At 32.6% G+C, this 5,129-nt stretch overlaps 1 protein-coding gene across 1 annotated transcript in view; it reads left to right on the top strand.

Moving 5' to 3' along the window:
* LOC107731077 (synaptic vesicle glycoprotein 2C-like) overlaps positions 1-5,129 on the top strand; it is a 91,808-nt gene that overhangs the window by 2,765 nt on the left and 83,914 nt on the right. The window lies entirely within an intron of this gene.

Below are 5,129 nucleotides of genomic sequence, written 5' to 3' on the forward strand. Positions count from 1 at the left end.
TATAAATATATTTAATATATAAACATGACATATTTTTCTTAAATATACATGCATGTGTTTGTATTTATATATATATATGTACACATAATAAATATACACAGTATACACGCATATTATGCAAACAAAAACTTTTATTTTAGATGCGATTAATCGTTTGACAGCACTACAAAATATATGAAAAAACATGATCAATTATAATATATTTTATTTTTTATTTATATTATGTATGAAAAACAGTATATATATATATATATATATGTTTGTGTGTGTGTGTATATATGCACAAGTGTATATATAATATAATGTAAATATATAAAAACAGCATATATATATATATGTATATGTGTGTGTAAAATCAATGCTATATGCGTATTAATAAATGTATGAAAATATAAATATATGAAAAATCATACAATACTAATACAATTATATTAATAATAAATATTATATTAATAAATATAAATTATATAAATGGAAAAAAAAAACATTATTTATTATATGTAAAAAAAATTGAATTAAAAAGGAAAAAAATGATGATGAGCTTTTTGTAGTCTAAGTGGGCAATTCTTTAGCAGAATAAACTGCTGTTTTGTCAGAATCTTTCAGTCCTTTATTTAGACAGATCGTAAAAGTGCCATTCATTTAGTACTCATCTCTTTCTGTCTTTCTCTGTATTTCTTCACCTCTCACACAGTGAAAACACAAGATGCACATTCCATCTCTCTGTCCGTCGGTCTTACTCATGGGATTGAAGGATGCATGTGAACATGACTCACACACTGTTGGCAATGAAGGGAACATGATCTTATTAGTCATGATTATAGCAACGGTTCTTACAGCACAGGCGCACCCACATTGTCCTAACCTCTGCAAATTCACTTCCTGACTTTGTGATTAAAATTTCAATAGCTGTTAATGTCCGTTGAACTCTTTTTCAGACCTCCAATGTCAAGCTTTCCAGCATAGTCATCATATAGATTACTAATACAGATCAGTGGCTCAGTTTCATTGTCACATATCCTTCCTAAAGGGCTTCTCGTGTCTTTCTGGGAAGTTCCCAAAAAATACATTTTCTTACTCAGTATTTTTGTCTTGTTTTCCAGTACATATCTAAATCTAATCTAAAGTTTTGCTTAAAACAAGAAAAAAAGGGGGTAAGAAAATTTCTCTGAGTTACGGATATTTGTTTTTATTTTAAGCAAAAACCCACATAATTTTGAGATATTTTTCAGGAAACTTTAATTAAAAAAATTAAGATTTTGTAATGTTTTTGAAAGAAGTCTCCTCTGATCATCAAGGCTGCATTCATTTGGTGAAAAATACAGTAAAAACAGTAATATTGTGAAATGTTTTTACAATTTAAAATAACTGTTTTCTATGAGAATATATGTTAAAATATAATTTATTTCTGTGATCAAAGCCGAATTTTCAGCATCATTACTCCAGTCTTCAGTGTCACATGATCCTTCAGAAATCATTCTAATATGCTGATTATTTATCAATGATGAAAACTGCCTTTGCTGCTTAATATTTGGCAGAAACCATGACATACCGTAAAAAATGGGGGTAAGTAAAATTAAAAAAAAAGAAATTAACACTTTAATTCAGCAAGGATGCATTAAATTAATTCAAAAGTGACAATGAAGACATTTATAATGTTACAAAAATAAATAAATGTTGTTCTTTTGGACTTTCTATTCATCAAAGAATCCTGAAACAAAATGTATCATGGTTTCCACAAAAACAAGACTTAATTTGCTAAACAATTTTGAATCTCAGGTAAATGTATCTGATTTAAGATTGTTTTGATATTTGTACTGGAAAACAAGACCGTAAGAAACATTTTTGTAGTGTGGGTGAGATACAGAATTTAAAAACTGGCTTCCTTTCAATTCACGAGTTTCAATTTGACTTGAACTGTCCAAAACACACAGGAAGTTGAACTATTTATCTTCAAAATGGCATGACTTGTAAAATCACCCTGTTTATTTTGTAAATGCATAGTGCATGTTATATGTTATGAACGATTCATCCATGAAGGTTTTAGACACAGATTTGTTTTGCTATGAATCAGATTTTCCTGACGTTTGAAGTTCTTGGCCTCAGCTGAAATATAATTGATTCCAACCCTTTCTTCTCAGATAGATACCCAAGGGAAATTCACCAACGTTCACTTCCATTTCCTGTAAAAAGGCTTTTAATGGTATTCCACACTGTTCAGTTAGGGCTGTATGGAGCTTGCGGCCGTGTCATGAGTTTGATTCTGGCTGAGAGCCTGGTTCGGTCATGAGACCCATGAAGGAGACCACGAGACCTCCATTAGGACCTCCATTAGTCCAGCAGTACTCCTCCTCTCCCCCAACACGCTCCAGATTAGCGGCGTTCCTCGGAAAGCCAGGCACGACCGGGAATTAGACACATGTTTCGTGATTCTGCCGAGCTGAACGGGTCGTTTGCCGTGGTATCCGGTTTAGATTGGTTTAATTCGGTTTAGCATGGATTATAGCATGTGACTGATGATAATATTACATAACCACAAAGCCTGTGGACCTTGAGGCGTGTGAGGAAGTCGGAGATGTTTAACTATGAGATGACGGAGACCTGTGAAGTGCTTTAGGTCTGTTTGCCTGGCTAGTTAAGACCATCATGTGAGATGAAATACTTCAGAGAGACAAAACAAAGCAAGTTAAGATGTGGGACGTTTTACAGTAATCAATATGGACAGAGGATTTTTAGTTTGTATGAAGAAAATGTATTTTTTTGTCACCATTCTGTTTTGAAAGGATGGTTTCTTTCTTTCTTTTATCGGCCCCCGGGTGAAAACTGAATCTGATTGCTTTGTAAAGTAACATCTGCTCAACAAGACACGCGATTTGATGCTGAAGTTTAATAAAATAGATATACTACCAGTCAAATGTTTGGAATAATTAAGATTTTTCAATGTTTTTCAAGTTTTATAGTGTCTTCTGCTCACCAAGGCTGCATTTATTTGATCACCAATACAATAAAACAGTAATATTGTGAAATATTTTGACAATTTAAATTGACTGTTTACTATTTTAATACATCTTAAAATTGTATTTATCCCTGTGATGTAAAGCTGAATTTTCAGCATAATTACTCCAGTCTTCAGTGTCCCATGATCCTTCAGAAATTCCTATTTCTTTTTAATATCAATGTTGAAAACAGTTTTTGCTGCTTATTATTTGGTGGAAACTAAGATATACCATTCAAACGTTTGGGGTAAATAAGATTAAAAAAAAATTAATTAATACTTTTATTCCGCAAGGATGCATTAAATTGATCAAAAGTGACATTAAAGACATTTATAATGTTACAAAAGATTTCTGTTTCAAATAAATGTTGTTCTTTTGAACTTTCTGTTCATCAAAGAATCCTGAAAAAAAAAATGTATCACGGTTTCCACAAAAATATTGGGCAGCACAACTGTTTTCAACATTGATAATAATCAGAAATGTTTATTGAGTAGAAAATCAGCATATTAGAATGATTTCTGAAGATCATGTGACACTGAAGACTGGAGTAATGATGCTGAAAATTCAGCTGCGTATCACAGCAATAAATTACATTTTAAAATATGTTCACATAGAAAACAGGTATTTTAAATAGTTGTAATATTTCATAAATTTTACAGTATTTTACAGCAGTGAGTGTTTTAAACGGAGGCGGGTGTGAGGTTCTATTCTAGAATAGAATATTCTAGAATCTTGCCATCTGTTCTTGTTTTGCAGTCGTGGAATGTCTGTGTCAGGCTTCCAGAATATTCCAGCACTTCCCGCCCGGCCAATCAAAGGGTCATCCAGAGTTCTAGAATGCCGGTGAAATCCCACACTAGACGTGAGCGTTCTGTGGTTTTGTTGGCTAATAAGTGTACTAAGACCGAGTCACGGACTCACGTTTCGCAGATTAGCGCCAGGGCTAATGCTAATCTGAGAGATTGTGTTGACGGGGCTTTGCTGATCAGCGGTGTGAATTCAGTTCTGTGTGAATTCTCACAGTAATACAAAGTTATCAGTCTGTATGCACACAATATGGGTTTCTAACTGATTTAACTATGAAAAGGCTATAAATAATCAGTGGCACTGCCTTTTCCTCTTTCTTTGCACAATACGGGACTCAAGTTTTGCATAATCTGAAACAAAGGTGCTTTACTGTACATGGGACAGCAATGATCTTGGGCTTGTCGAAGCAAAATAGCTGCTTTGACTCATCAGAGTTTAATCTTTATGTTTAGCTAATGCTACGTGGCATAAATTATGCATGGTGACTCAACGGACTTGAATCGTTTGCTAGATTTAAGCGTGCGGTTTGCAACTGAGACTCATCAGCATGGAGAAACTGTGTAATCTGCAGTACAGAGAGACGTTTGAGCGTCTGGACACGGATGCTGTTTAATTAAATGGGTGTTTGGCTATAAAAGTTTATCTTCCATAACTTTACAGTCAGCAGTAAAAGCACATCAAGTTCCAAGAGTTGCTACCGCTGTGATTGTGTGTGTGCGCGGGCGTGTTGTATACTGTGCACGTGTTTGTTTACGATGTTTTTTATTCCATAATTTATTTATTTTATTATTCTATTTTATTTTTCCATTATTTTTTTCTTTTCTTTTCCATTCTTTATATTATTTAATTTTTTAATTAAATTTAAGTTTTAAGTTTTGAGCACACCCCACACTTTACCATTAATTTTAATATAATTTATAATTGCCATGAATTAATTTACTTAATAAAAAATAATTGAAACGTTAAAAAAAAAACAAATCATGTTTTTAATTATTTTTATCAAATTTTATTTATATGTTTTACTGCCCTGCATGCTATTTTAATCATTAATAATTTATTTGATATAAAATGTAATTAAATCAATAAAAAATAAAAGTAAAGCAAATCACATTTATTTTAAATTCTTTTTATTTTATATTTTATTTTATTTTATTCTTGTCATGAATTGACTGGAATGAAAACATTTGTTACTTGTAACCAACTTTACAACCAGCCAGCTGATCACAATCCTGTGTCTGACACACACCACACCCACACAGTCCACACACACACAGACACAGACACAGACACACACACCCACACACACACACACACACACACACACAG

Source organism: Sinocyclocheilus rhinocerous, unplaced genomic scaffold, assembly GCF_001515625.1.
Source record: "Sinocyclocheilus rhinocerous isolate Xijiao unplaced genomic scaffold, SAMN03320098_v1.1 scaffold519, whole genome shotgun sequence".
Taxonomy (NCBI): domain Eukaryota; kingdom Metazoa; phylum Chordata; class Actinopteri; order Cypriniformes; family Cyprinidae; genus Sinocyclocheilus; species Sinocyclocheilus rhinocerous.